At 43.5% G+C, this 16,143-nt stretch overlaps 1 long non-coding RNA gene across 1 annotated transcript; it reads left to right on the top strand.

The window, feature by feature from the left end:
* The first annotated feature begins 13,966 nt into the window (after positions 1-13,966).
* Positions 13,967-15,605, top strand: LOC308312750. The gene is made up of 4 exons (XR_013963804.1): positions 13,967-14,004; positions 14,294-14,326; positions 14,437-14,484; positions 14,729-15,605. It is a non-coding gene; the product is annotated as an uncharacterized lncRNA (long non-coding RNA).
* The last annotated feature ends 538 nt before the right edge of the window (positions 15,606-16,143 follow it).

Genomic DNA, 16,143 nt, shown 5'->3' with positions numbered 1-16,143 from the left:
TACTTGTCTATAAAGCTCTCAATGGCCTCGCACCTTCCTACCTAAATGACTGCCTGCCTAAATATGTCCCAAACCGCCCCCTAAGGTCTTCCACTGCTGGCCTGCTCGCGCTGCCAAAAAAAATGGCAACAAAAAAATACGGGGAAGCAGCTTTTTGCTTCTATGGGCCGTCGGCATGGAACAAGCTCCCACTGTACCTTCGACAGGCAGCCTCTGTAGACATTTTTAAAGCTCAGCTCCAAGACCCACTTTTACAACATTGCTTTTAATTGAGTTTTAATTTGCACGTTCCCACCCTGCCCTGACTGATTTGCTGCATGTGGTGTTTTTATTGTTGTTTTATTATTATTTTATTTGTTTTTATTTATTTTTATTTATTTTATGTTCTTATATTCAATTGTGTTCTTTGCCATTGTTTTATCATTTTAACTACTTATGTTTTATTGTATTCTATTTTTGCCCTGTGAAGCACTTTGCGCTCCATTTATGTACGAAAGGTGCGATACAAATAAAGTTTATTATTGTTATTAGAGATTTCGCCGTGGACAGTTCACGAACCTGGCTGCTATACCAGTGACATCATCGATGGTGGAATCCAAGCGAATGCGGAGCCTTTCTCTTTGTGGAAAGTCGGCACGCTGAAACAGAAGCTACATTCATATTCATTATTCATTCAAACTTATTTAGCAATGTTATATTGTCAATTGAATCAACAATGTCCTCACTGTTGGCCTCCGTTCACATGGTGAAGGATAAAGGCGTGCGGTCGCAGCAGGACGGAACACGCTATAGCGTTCGGCATTATAGCGACGCTCAACAAGCGCGGGGAGCGGAGACAAAATGAGCCGGAGTGAGGATGGTGACGGTGAGAGGGGGGAGGTGGTGGAAGAAGTGCTCCCATGTTACAGCCACTTAAACCCGTTCTGACCTGAGATCAGATTCATACGAGGTTTCCACTGGACACACACTGGGTCTGATTAACCCATTCTGACCTGAGATCAGATTCTAAAAATGTCAGTCGTGCTTCGATTTTTCAAAAATAGCAGACCTACAAGCTCGTAGCGCGCCACTCGGTGGCGCGCTACGAGCTTGTAGATCTGCTATTTTTCAATAGCTAAAGCATAACTTGATGCTAACACCAAAATGGGCTCCCGTTCAGAATGGGTTTAAACCCCATCATGCAGGTTGATAGTCCCTCATACTCTGTTAATTGTGGGGAAATATAGCTGCTCGCAAAGCTCAAACAACGCATTGTAAGCGCGTGCATAAGCTATTCTTTTTAATAAGATATAGGGACCTATTGGTTCATGTATTTTGTTAAGCTGCAAATTAACCAAAGTTGTCAAATACGCAGATAAAAGATTTATACCTCTTACATACGTGGGGTATATCCCAAAAAGGAAATTGTCAAGTGAAACATTATACTTGAGTAAATGCACAGTAGTTTTACTTATAGTAAATGTGTACAGTATAGTTATTCGGTCCAGTATGAAGTTCTCAAACATTTTCATGTCAAGGACCCTGCCCCCCAAAATTGATATGTATTATGGCCGCGGACCCCCCAGGAGAGACGAATCAAAAATGCTGTATTATTATAATGAACACATTTAGCTCGGGATCGAGATCCCCCTGGACGCCTTATTATCCCGATGACCCCTCGAGGGTCACCCGCGACCCCAACAGTGAGTATATACCACCGACTTAGTCATCGTCATCAGAGACGGTAATTTCCTTTTTCCTCGCGTCAGAGGTGAAGAGGTGCTGTTGGCCGATGACTGCAGCGCTAAGGGGCTTTGAGGGGGAGGGGAGGGGGAGGGGAGGGGAGGGGAGGAGGGGAGGGGAGGAGGAGGGGAGGAGGAGGTCGAGCCATCGTGAGACATTAAAAGGATGAGGATGAGATCATGGCCGGTTTCCGTTTATTAAAGCTTATAATACAGCCTGACAAGGGAGGAAGCCATCTGTCGCTGCATGCCACGCTATAATATGGGCTCCCAAATGACTTGACGGGTCTTTTAACCCATTGTGACCCTATAGCACGCACGGGAACGATTCTGCAGAATGTCTTCTGAAAAAAAAGATCCTGACTGTTTTCTTTGAAAAAGCAAGTTTTTTTTTTAACGCGTCAGTCGACGTCTCAAACACTTTCATGTCACTTTTTTCACGATTCTTCAAAAAAACAGCAGACCTATATATACAAGCTCGTATAGTGCGCCACTGAGCTTGTAGATCTGCTATTTTTCAATAGCTATATAAAGCATAACATGATGCTAACACCAAAACGGGTCCCCGGCCAAAATGGGTTAAGCCCTGGCTTTTTATATTTCATCGTAAGGCGGCGTCACCCCCCCCCCCCCCCCCCCCCCCTCCGAACATATAGCTGACCTACAAGCTCACAGTGCGCGGCGGAAAGGGTCACGCTGCGGGCTTGTAGATCGGCTGTGTTTTCGGGGGGGATTTTCGCAGGACAAACCCCGGGGCGTGTATAAAGCTCTCCCGGAGGCTTTCTCTCCTCGCCAGTGAATCATCCCCTTAACCCATTCTGACCTGAGATCAGATTCATACGAGGTTTCCACTGGACACACACTGGTCTGATTAACCCATTCTGACCTGAGATCAGATTCTAAAAATGTCTTTTGTCGTCCTTCGATTTTTCAAAAACAGCAGACCTACAAGCTCATAGCGCGCCACTCGGTGGCGCGCTATGAGCTTGTAGATCTGCTATTTTTCAAAAGCTAAAGCATAACGGTTCCAACGGTTCCCGTTCAGAATGGGTTAAACAACCACTTCCTGTTTTAGGCTGAGGTCACAAAACCAGAGTGCGGACGACGATGATGTCACTCTCTCTCTCTCTCTCTCTCTCTGACTGCATGAGGCCCGGCGAGCGAACGAGGGAGCGGTCTGCTGAAAGACACGAATATATACAGGCACGTTATACACACACACACACACACACACACACACACACACACACACACAGACACACACATCCGCAGACAGACACACACACACACACACACACACACACATTGCTGGTTTATAGATGAGCATCAAGCTGATTGATGACCTCATTGCCTATACCCAGCAATCCCACAGGGTATATATGCGGCACTGAAGCACGCTGCGCGTGCGTGCGTGCGTGCGTGCGTGGGTAGCGTGCGAGAGAAAGAGAGAGAGAGAGAGAGCTGTGATGAATTTTATATATAGGGGATCCGACACGCATGCATAGTGCAGAGACTCCTGATGAAACTCTGATGCAACAACGACTCGCGTCTCGATTTCACACCGCAGCCTTGTAGTTTGTGTACACGTGGCCGTGATCACTCAGCCCCGTTCTCTGCGTTCTGCTGCGCATGCAGCGTGTCTTTCAACTCGCACACATCGTGTCGTACGGTATAGGCCTACAGTACACCATCGAATGCATGTTTTATTAAGACATTCTGACCCGAGATCAGATTCTAAAAAAAAAAATGTCTTCTATACACACACATCCTGACGGTTTTCTGAAAAAGCTATTTTTCTACGTCAGTCGTTCTTCGATTTTTCAAAAATAGCAGACCTATACAAGCTCGTAGATCTGATATTTTTTTTTGGGGTGAACTGCTCCTTTAACCACTTTAGTGGATAGGCCTGAACTGGGCGGAAACGATTCGGAAATGTAAAACATAACCACATTGTGTATAGAACCAATTGCAAAGACTTTAGCGTGGTCCTTTTATGATTCTTTCTCAAAGCTGTAGATGTATATAGGTTTGTTAGTGGCCGCCATACCGCAAATATGTATTTTGACAAGTATTATCCTCTTGCCTCATGCATGAGGTGTATAGATATATATATAAGAAAGCTAGATGGCGCTAGACCCGCGCTCTGGCCAATGGAGAGCGACGTTGCTATAAGTGGCGGCCATCTTACTTCGGGGCAGCATAACATTGTGTCTATGGGGGCGTGCACTTTTAAATAACCCTAACCTGCTACATGTTCAACCCATTTTCAAAGGGTTTTGGTTTGTTATAATAGACGTCAGAGACGTCCGCATACGTATATATATGCTTTTATGCGACGTTCATATAAAAAGAAAAACTAAATTAAGCGGATAGGGCGTCCGGAATCATAAACACGTTGACAACGTTTGTACACTAACAAACCGACCCGTTTGCAAATCCGTCAAGATTTGAGCGAGTTATGACTGTTTCTGTTTGAGCTGCCATGATAGAACACACTGTACTGTAGCCCCGAAGTAAGATGGCCGCCGGGTGAACTACGTCAGAGACTCCCCCTTGAGCCAACTAGACTTTATTATATATATATCTATGGTGTGGGGTGCCAGAAAAGGGGGGACAGCGGGATTGTGTTGTCCGTCCACACTCGGGTATTATATAGAACATGTTTTAGTGATAATGTGTAAGCCACGTATTACGGTAATAGAACGTCTTATAAGGGCCGTCGTAGTACGGTAATAGAACGTCTAAGGGCCGTCCTTTTTACGGTAATAGAACGTCTTATAAGGGCCGTCGTAGTACGGTAATAGAACGTCTAAGGGCCGTCCTTTTTACGGTAATAGAACGTCTTATAAGGGCCGTCGTAGTACGGTAATAGAACGTCTAAGGGCCGTCCTTTTTACGGTAATAGAACGTCTTATAAGGGTCGTCGTAGTACGGTAATAGAACGTCTAAGGGCCGTTCTTTTTACGGTAATAGAACGTATTATAAGGGCCGTCGTAGTACGGTAATAGAACGTCTAAGGGCCGTCCTTTTTACGGTAATAGAACGTCTTATAAGGGCCGTCGTATTACAGTAATAGAACGTCTGAGGGCCGTCATATTACGGTAATGAAACGTCTAATGGCCGTCATATTACGGTAATGAAACGTCTAAGGGCCGTCCTTTTTACGGTAATAGAACGTCTTATAAGGGCCGTCGTATTACGGTAATAAAACGTCTAAGGGCCGTCATATTACGGTAATAGAACGTCTTATAAGGGCCGTCGTATTACGGTAATAAAACGTCTAAGGGCCGTCATATTACGGTAATAAAACGTCTAAGGGCCGTCATATTACGGTAATGAAACGTCTAAGGGCCGTCCTTTTTACGGTAATAGAACGTCTAAGGGCCGTCGTATTACGGTAATAGAACGTCTAAGGGCCGTGAATCCAATCCAGCCTTGGGAAATAAGGCAATAACTATAACTACATCAGCGGCTGCTGTCCATGGTGCTGATTCATTGCTGGTATAGTTGTTTGTTGTTTGCTAGTTATATTTCACTATTAAATTACTAGAGGTTAGGGTTATGTAGTTACCGTGCTGTAAATATTGACGAGTTATTGTGCGTTGTTCTGTTCTTTCTTTTCTATCCGTTTATTATTTGCACAGTCTAACAGCTCACTTTTATTTTTTTACAAATGCATAAACATCACACGTTGTTTTATTTATGCCAACTTCCTGTTGATTTCACTATTTGAGGTGTTAGCATCATGTTATGCTTTAGCTATTTAAAAATAGCAGATCTACAAGCTCGTACGAGCTTGTAGGTCTGCTATTTTTTGAAAAATCGAAGAGCGACTGACGTAGAAGACACTTTTAGAATCCGATCTCAGGTCAGAATGGAAAACTGTCAGGATGTAGAAGACATTTTTAGAATCTGACCTCAGGTTCAGAATGGGTTAAAATGAAATAAAAACCACCTGCGCAACACTATATAGCAGCCATTCATTCTTCTATACCAAGCTCAACAGACGCACAGCTGTGTGGCTCGTGGACAAAAGCCTCCGTTCAACTCTCAGTCCTGCATTCAACTCCACCAGACGATGGGAAAACGCTGCATGGGGCTGGGCTGAAATTCACTCCCAGCGCGCAGGCTAGGATTACCCTGCCCTGGGCTTGGCTGGGCTGGGCCAGCCCTCCTCCACCTCCACCACCCCCACACACAGCCACCCCTCTAAGTGTGTCTTTGGCCCAGGTTAGTAGGAGCCCCGACCGACAGCCACTAGAGACGGATAGGGTTTCCACGGGCGCGGGGAGGGGAGGGGACTGTCAGCTGTGTGAGGCCGCCGCCAGCGTCACACACACACACACACACACACACACACACACCGATGACAACAACAAAAGGTCACCGTGTTCCGGGACACAGTGAGAGCCTTCGCATGTCACTCACTGATCCTATATGGCCCACAGTTGAAGTTGTAAAAATACAGTCAGGGTGGATCCCATTAACCCATTCTGACCTGAGATCAGATTCTAAAAAATGTCTTCTACATCCTGACAGTTTTCCATTCTGACCTGAGATCAGATTAAAAAAAAAAAGTCTTCTATGTCAGTCGCTCTTCGGATTTTTCAAAAATAGCAGACCTATACAAGCTTGTAGATCTGCTATTTTTAAGTAGCTAAAGCATAACGTAATGGGTTAACTATAGACAGAGAATGTTTGCTAAACTAGACTTAGATTCTATAGCCGTTATAGAGGCCTCTATACTGGAGAAAGATATGTAGCAGGAATTATTATGGACCCATATTTAGGCCTGAAAAAAACGTTCGCTCTGAAAGAATATAATTGGATGAGGGGGTATATTTATGGTAACATTATTGTAAACAATAAAAACAAATGTGAGAATATAATTGTAACGTGAAAGACATGGAACTATCAATCGATCAAATACTTTTTCGATTAATCAAATAATTGAGAAGCATGAATTAAAGTTCAAAAAAAGAAAGTCACTATCATCGTCATATCATCATATCATCATATCATCATCATATCTACTATAATTCAATCAATGTCTGATTGAATGTCTGTCTGTCTGTGTGTCACTGTGACTGCCCTATCTCCTCACCGCCTGCACCAATCGCTCGCCTTTTTCCAATTTAACGAATTAATAATGAATAAAATAACGTACCATTTCCCGTCCTTAAATGTACTTAAAAAAAAAAAAGTATACAATATTTGTCTTTGTCTTATAGTATCCAAAAATACATACCAGATACTCAGTAAATGTACTTAACCCATTGTGGGCGGGAACCCCTTTTGGTGTTAGCATTATGTTATGCTTTAGCTATTTCTGAAAACTGTCAGGATTTAGAAGACATTTTTAGAATCTGATCTCAGGTCAAAATGCGTTAAAGAACCACCATTCTTCTGTGCGTTAGAATCTGAACTCAGGTCAGACCTACCGTACCAGTACTCACGGAAATCTGCTTTGTTAGTTTGCGCCACTGGAAGAAAGCCAACATGGGCTTGTCATGACCTCTGCAAACCACCAGGGCGGGAGAAACCTCCTATATGTGCTAAGGTCATGAAGGGAGCAGCCATGTTGGTTTTCTATACAAACAGGCAGGGCCGGTTCTAGGCATAGGCGAACCAAGCGGTCGCTTGGGGCCACAACCACTGAGGGGGCCTCGTCACAGGGAGAAGATTTTTATTTTTATTTTTTTATGTATCCCCTATCCCTTTGTAATACATGGGCTACATGGCCACATGTGGCCCCCACCTAGCTTCTTAATTTTGATCTCAAAGTGCACCAGATTGAAGCATTTTCATGGCAAATTTACAGATTTTTCTGGACCCGGGGGATGCCTAAAACTAAGACTAAATATACTGACAATTTCGTCAACAAATAAAAACTAGACTGCACAAGAGATCCAGTTTTATGCTGGGTTGCGCTGCGACGCGTTGTGAGATTGTATATCTGCTATTTTCAGCATGCAACCATGGACTGACACAGTCCATGGTGTCCATGGTGTTTTCAGTCAGTGGCTGCTGTTGTGACGCGCAGACACTAACCGTCACGCTCGCCTCAAACGGCACTCTCACTTCTTCACTATATATAGGGCGGTCACTTCCTCCCGCATGGAGTGACGGTTTCACCATGATTTATTATTACCTCGTCATGTGGCCGAGCCTGTGTTACTGTTGTGTTACTGTCATACGACGCGCTGCGTCCACGACAAGTAATGTGAGCTTGCAAATCGGATATGTTGGGGTGCGGGACATTGTTATACGGACCAGTTATACCAGTTATACCAGTCAATATTCATTGACTTGTCATCAGGCAGAAAGAAACAGGCAGGCAGGCAGGCAGGCAGGCAGGCAGGCAGGCAGGCAGGCAGACAGACAGTGTGGGATCATGTGATTGTTGTGAGTTGTGCTCTTGTGTACGTTGTATGTTTGTGCGTGTATAGGCTACTGTATGTACAATACTGTACATATATGATTTAATTGATGCCTTAGGGAAATGTGTAATTGTATAGTTAGTCTAATTCGTGGGTCATGCATGGTTTACCTTGTTTGAGTTGATTATTCTGGTGTATAAGGGAGGCTGGAAATATTGAGGAAATAGGAGACAACACCAGGGCCTTGAGGAAAGAAAGAGGGCATTGCCTGTTAAAGTATCTTTAGTTCTTGATTTGTTTGTTTTTTCTTAGTTGAGTTATCAATTGTTTATGAATTCCTTTCAGTTTTTGAAAGTGTATTTTGGCTGGTAGTATTACTATTTTTGCCTCAGTCCTTGACTGTGACAATTTACAATAATGAGTACCACAGACGAAAAACAAAATTTTATTCTGACCCCTCCACGAAAAGGCCTTGTTGTCCTGAACCCGTATCTATCATTTATACATTATGGATCAATAGTGTGGACTTAGACTGTTTTTCGTCTGTGGCATTAGCCTAATCCAGAGTGACTTACAGTAAGCAAGAACAACACATGGTCATCAAATACATTAAAAAAAAATATATATATATATATCCTCAAGAATCGTAATTAAGCCAAGAACCTGACAATCCTGTCTGCATGCGCTGCATGTTCATTTCGTCTTGGAGGTAAATAAATATACTCAACATCTACATTCTTGGACTGTAGGCTATAGCCTCGTGACCGTTCGGGCCAACTGTTACATGTGCGGTGTCAGAGGAAAAAAGATGAAAGGACAGTCCTGAAGGCCTACGAAGCAACATCACCGGCAGCATCAAGCCAAGAGGGTGCTGTCCAGGAAGGTTTCCAGCCCATTGGTGGACACAGCCCACTTCCCACGAGGCAAGCTTTGCCAACAGCATCAGGCTATGCAACATCAGGCTATATATATATGGGCTATAGCCGCTATAGCCCTTTCATCAGTGACAGAGGGATATAAGCTCAGTGGCCTCAACCTCCAGAGCGCACAGCCAAATGCGCCTGCTATATAGGGCAGCAGGGTCTACTGGTTAACCCGGGTCTACTTTCCCGAGTGTTCCTCAGGTTTGATTCTTTAGTGTGTTTTCCGGACTTTCCTGAGTGTTCCTCAGGTTTGATTCCTCTGTGTGTTTTTTGGACTTCTTAGTTCTTTTTGTATTTTTGGAGTTTTGGAGATGCTACTTTTTGTTTGTTACTACCTTGGATATCAATAAATACTTTAATTTTGAAACCTTCCTGTTTGTGGCTTGGGTTCAGTCATTCTCTTACCGTAACACGAGAACTGTATAGTGGTCTTTCCTTTTTCGAGGACACCACATTCGGGGACGCGGTTCTTCTCCTTTTATACGCCACCTCCTCCTGGGTCCCGCGGATGTATCGTCTGGACTGCGGGAGGGCCCTGCTGTCTCCCATACGACTGTTTCCAGGATGCTGCCGTGCCCCGAGGACTTGTCTCCGGACAAAGTCGTCACGGATAGACCGTAGAGACTATATGTGTCCCTTGTGCTGCCCTGTTGACTTGAGCCTGCGTGGTGTTGTTGTGACTTTGTGCAGGGATGTGACAGTCGTACCTTTTGATGAACTGAACAATGTGGACCCTCCTGTTGTAAACAAGTGTAAGGCTTAATTGGGTCGTCCACTCACAGTTAACAGTCTTTGTGTTGAGTTCGTGCTTGAAATGTATACTGTAATTCTGCAAACTGTTAATAAATATTTCAATCAATCAATCAAAAACTGCTGGGATTTTTTATGCAGTGTAGACTGTACAGTACATGAATTATTAGCAACACTCCATGACCCGACATGCTGACCTGCGCACACCTTAAATCAACAGTATAATCAATCATTTTCAATTCACGACTAAAACCGACAGGACTTTTAACTTCATGAATTAGCTTGATATGTGCAGAGGAGAACGGTATAAGGCACGTGGTTCTCAAACTGTATCCATAAGACCTATACCCAACTGAGAGACGAGAGAGAGAGTAAGATCCTGTGTTATTTGTATTTGATATTCCGAATTTCGTTTCTTCTTTATACACTGTTGAGGAAAGTTACATCGTTATCGTCATATTTCTTTTGCGTGCTATACCCGGCCCGCTATTCTGGTTGGCTGACAGGTAGTAGGGTTACTACATTCTGGTTGGCTGACAGGTAGTAGGGTTACTACATTCTGGTTGGCTGACAGGTAGTAGGGTTACTACATTCTGGTTGGCTGACAGGTAGTAGGGTTACTACATTCTGGTTGGCTGACAGTTACTACATTCTGGTTGGCTGACAGTTACTACATTCTGGTTGGCTGACAGTTAGTAGGGTTAGTACATTCTGGTTGGCTGACAGTTACTACATTCTGGTTGGCTGACAGTTAGTAGGGTTACTACATTCTGGTTGGCTGACAGTTACTACATTCTGGTTGGCTGACAGTTACTACATTCTGGTTGGCTGACAGTCCCTACATTCCGGTTGGCTGTTGGGTTTACTACAGAAGGCGAGACAGGAACCACAGGTCGACAGCACTGGGATCAGTACAGAGGAGGAAGTGCGTCCTCGTTTTGTCTCTGTTGTTGTTGTAATGCTGTCATTCTGCTCTGACTGAGGTCAGGCCAGGGCAACGCTCGGCACGCACGCACGCACATATCTCTGAGGCAACTGGAGTATGACAATGGCTATTTAAGCCGGTGTTAACCAACCTGGGGCTCGGGCTCCCCTTGGAGGCCACAGGGGGCGACAAAGATCACATGGAGGAGGGGGAGTGAGGCCTTGTCAGTTTGGAGGTACAGCACAAAATCACGACTTGCAGTTCCAGGTGGTACCGTAATTGTTTTGTCAAAAAGAGTAAAACATCATGTGCGTTTATAAAAACATAACAAAACAAAATCCACTATGTCACTGTGAGGTTGTGCATTTTCTTCTAGACCGGTGCTCGGCTGTTGGTATAATGATATAAGTTTCCCCACCTGGCTATATGCAATACCCGTGTCAGAGTACCCGTTCCACCCATCTGTCTGTGTCCCTTTCATGCCCATATATGGAGATGTCTGTATCTGTCTCTCTGTGTCCCTTTATTCCTATCTAATATAACAATGCTTAAGTTGATCACGTGCCAAAAGAGGTGGACACAAGGACGTCGACAGAAACTGGTGGACATGTGCTGTTGCCACAACACGCTCAGAAACAAGGCCTTTAACCACGCTACTTACATACACTGCAACTCGCTTACAATTCGCAAACCTGGCAACACTGCCCTGTGTTCATGCTGTTGTCAGAGGCCCGCCCCCGGCTCACACGTCACTACTCTCTCCGTCTCTCCGCCATGCGAGATTTCTTTTCCTAGGATGATTCGAGGGAAGGAGCGCTTGTTTTACCACACCGGCTAGTACTACTAGTATATATATATATGGAGTTCTGTGGCCTTTTGTGGCGGTTGTGGACAACCGTGGGCCCGACCGACTCGACGACACTGCAGTCCCTGTGGGGGTGTGGAATGCGTGTGTCCACACCCCTCGGTGGGGCGAACGGTTCTCCAGTTACATGGATTACACACGTACAGACACCTGCATTTATACAGTAGATAGATAGATAGATAGATAGATAGATAGATAGATAGATAGATAGATAGATAGATAGATAGATAGATAGATAGATAGATAGATAGATAGATAGATAGATAGATAGATAGTGATATGTGCGTGCGTGCGTGTAAACTGAGAGAGAGGACATGAAATCGGGATCCACCCTCTGGCGTGCGTGCGTGTGTGCGTGCGTGCGCGCGTGTGCGTACGCACACACAGGCACACACACACACACACACACACACACACACACACACACACACACACACACACACACACACACACACACACCTGAGTCAGCAACATTTACTGTAGTATACATTAGGGGAGATACAATTACATTTCAGCTTCCTCTCTCTCACTCTCTCTCTCTCTCTCTCTCTCTCTCTCTCTCAGTGAGTCATTACAGACAGCTGTGTGATGTTGATGTACTGTGTGTGGGAGATCCGAATGACATTGTGAATGTTTTGCATTGACCACAGAATGTGATTGGTTTAGTTTCACCCCAAAAAAGTGACATATATTTTCCTATCAATTACACACCCCGTTTTTGTTTTTTGTTTCATCCCCGAGCCAATCATTTTCATGACTGATGAGCCGATCGTCAAATGATTGGCTCTATCCAGGACAAATATTGCCGTGAATTCAAGGCGAAGGCTTCATGGCGTGTGTCCTTTTAAGATAAATTGTTCGTCAATGCTTGCTTCATTTGGACACGAATCTAAATGAAGGTCAGGCCCATTATTCCCTGCACATTCCATGCAGTATATACGGTAGTCTCAAAAAATGTGTGTTCATCTCTGTTGATGTGTACATACGTGTGTGTGTGTGTGTGTGTGTGTGTGTGTGTGCGTGTGTGCGCGCGAGTGTGTGTGTGTGTGTGCGTGTGTGTGTGTGTGTGTGTGTGTGTGTGTGTGTGTGTGTGTGTGTGTGTGTGCGTGCGTGCGTGCGTGTGTGTGTGTGTGTGTGTGTGTGTGTGTGCGTGTGTGTGCGTGTGCGCGCGCGCGTCAACGAGGTCAAGCCTGTAATAAAGTAAAGGCCAATTGGCCATTTAACTCGAACCAGTCAGTAATCCAGTCAGGCAAAAAAATCGGAATCTGCTAAATATTTGATATCATGAAATGTTATTCCATGTCTGTCTGTGTGCGTGCGTGCGTGCGTGTGTATTCGGTATGGTATCATCCAATCAGAGTGCTCCCTGACGTGAGTGACGGAAGATTTGTCTTCACGAGCTAAAAATAGCTGTGAGACTACCCAGCTAACATTTCCCCGCTAGCTACCGCCTCCCGCTGTCGCCTTCACAGCGTAGCACGCCCGGGCTGGCTTGGCCTTCCCCCCGCTGTCCGCGCGTCAAACGATCGCGATCAGTTACTTTTTAATGCGATCGTGAATTTACAGCGATTTACAGTCCCTCCTCACGCTGACGTAAGGCTTGCCTCCCCCGCCCGTCTCTCTCTCTCTCTCAGACAAGGATGTGCATTATATGTATAAAATACATAATTTTTTAACTATTGAATATAATTAAGTGGATTCTTCTTCTACTTCTTCTTCTTGCGGTTATATTTATTATTATTATTATTGTTGTTGTTATTACCTAGCCTGGAGCCGAGGCTTTACCCGGCATGCATTGCAGTCATGCAGTGTTGTTGTTTTTGTTGAATCGACGTACGGGGGTGGAGGCAGTCGCAGAAGACAAGACTCTCCAACAAATGCTTATATTAGTTCTTACACAGTTTTTCTCCGGAGAAATTCAGTTGAAAGGTCAGTGTATTTTTATATCCGATATCTACCGTGTGTAGTGTAATTGCACGTGTTAAAATCGTTTCGATCTTTATCTGTGTATGTTTCCCTCTAGCTAGCTAGCCTAGCTACCTGGGCAATCTATTGTTTGGACGAGGGGATAAGGTTAGCATTAGCAAACGTATAACTCATGCTATTTTAACAGGTAACTTCTTATTGTGTTGATAAGTCCTTAAACACAATTATTCGAATTAGATAAGATTTGATACGTTGCTTGTGTAGACTACATAAACAGCATTTAGCTGTAAATCACATTTTTTGTCATTCTTTGTTTTAGAACTTCTCCTATGGTACCACATCAATACAGCATGGGGTCTGTGTGTATGTGGGGTCTGCAAGGCTAAATCTTCGTCAAATGTCTGTCTTGCAAATGTAAAAAATATCACACAGTAGGCTAATGTTTAAAACAGACTTTTTTTGTTATTCTATTATAGGTGCAGATGCAGTGACCAAAATGAGCATTGCCATGCAGGTACGTTCTTCTGAGCCATTTCTTTTACTCTTCTCTCTGTTGTCTCCTCTAAAGGAACTTTGCTAGGCCACAATTGCAAATAAAGATTTGTCTAATTACAACACATTTTGATTTAATTTTTGTCATTTTGTTGTTTTATTCTAAGCCTGATTTTTACACTTGGTTGCATGCTGAATATAGCTGGTCTACAAGCTCGCAGCACATTGTGTGCTTGTAGATCTTCTGTTTTCATCAAATTGATTTTTATGTACATACAATGTTTACCATTTTGTTGTTACTGTGATTTCAGACACAGGACTTGGATCTGTTGGGCGTACAAACGGTAAGAACATTTCTACCACTGAATTAAGGTTGCATGCTACAAGCTCTCTTGCCTCAAGTTTGCTGTTACATTTGAAAGAAATTTGACTTGAATTTGATTTCATTTTACAGACAAGGTGACATGCTGTACAGAGCTGAGACATCGTTCTTTAATTTAAGGTAATTGTTCATTTTACCAAGGACAGAAAATTGGCACCCAACAATGTGTAACTGTGTACCATTGTTACCATCATAAGATTTTAAATGACTGAGGTGTATTATGATGAGTACTGTGGCACTCTGTGCCACACTATGAGCTTGTAGATCTGCTATTTTTCAACAGATAACAGCTTTTTAAAAGTGATGGTAGGTAGGCCTATGATTAAGGTGAAAATAATTTATTTAATTAATTCTGTGATTTCAGACGAACTTTCGCTGGAGGAAGACCTATCGACTTCAAATGCAACCTCTGCTGGAAAGGCTACCACCAGTCGGGTTTCCCTGACCCTCTACTATACGCAACATCCAGACCTCAAGGAACGCACCCAGCTTTCCGTGCTCGGACATACAGACATGGGGACATACATACATTGCTACGCTCAGAAACTCCTGACTCCACTCAGAAGAGAATTGGTGTTTTAAAGACTTAAGCACTTACACTTGAGAACTGATGTCTTCTAAATCCTCACAGATTTTAGTTAAAACATTTGCTGCAAAATAATATATATTTACAGATTTGTGCCACATTTTCACGATGTTTCAAAATTAGCAAATCTACAAACTCGTTTTCAACAGCTTACAGCTTTTTAAATAATGGTTAAAGTGGCTAAAACCAGGGGATCTTGGACTTCAGTGACAGGGACCTGGGGTCTGAGAGCCGGAGACGTTGGACAGGGTGCATTTTGGAACTTCTGCTGGCGGCCACCACCAGTCAGGCTTCATAAAGGAAGGAAACGGACAGGCACGGCAGGCAGCTCATCAAATGGTGGTCCGTGGCTCAAATGCTGAATAACTTTGGCATGAAAAGGGTTCAAACCCACCGCTATAGGGGTTTCATTGAATTTCTTGAATGTATGCTGCACGATTTCTTGCTCAAAAGGTGAATCTCGATTGTGTGTTCTGTTTATTGCTGTGTAACTGTTATTGCAACATTACTGGGCCTACATAACTAACTCCACACAGAATAGACTTGGTGTTTTATAGAAATTAAACTTGAACTGATTCCACAAAATGTCTTCTAAATCCTCGCAGATTTTAGTTAAAACGTTCACTGTGTTTGGGCCACATTTTAGTATTAGCAAATCTACAAGCTTGTGAGCTTGTAAATCTGCCAACAATCTAACAGCTTTTAAAATTATGGTTAAAGTGTTTGAATGGTATGACTGTTTTCTGAAAAGCCTAGATGTTTCTGTATCATTGGTGTTCAATCTGAAAATATGTTGTTCCAGGGACCGCGCTACGAGCTTGTAGGTCTGCTATTTAGTTTTATCCTGAAAATGTGCAAATCTTTGAATATATATTGTTTCAGAGCAAACGTTTTTAAACTCATCTTTGCTTCTGGGTAGTCCCTGGAACAACATATTTTCAGATACTGTAGGTGTCTGCGGCCAATTTCATAATATTTCTGGGGTCCTTGACATAACATAATTTGAGAACCACTAATATAGAAACATAGGTTTTTCAGAAAACTGTGGAAATGTGGACACAATCTTATCCAACATGTTCTGGTGGTTTCAGGAAAGTTGGTGTTTTATAGATTTTAGAAGCCAGTGGTTCTCAGAGTGGTCTTAAAGTGCATTCTCAGCAAAATGACATAAAAATCAACCACTTGTATTCTAA

The sequence above is a fragment of the Protomyctophum bolini genome, assembly GCF_963924005.1.
Source record: "Protomyctophum bolini genome assembly, chromosome: 3".
Lineage (NCBI taxonomy): Eukaryota > Metazoa > Chordata > Actinopteri > Myctophiformes > Myctophidae > Protomyctophum > Protomyctophum bolini.
This window is presented reverse-complemented; position numbering and strand designations above follow the sequence as displayed.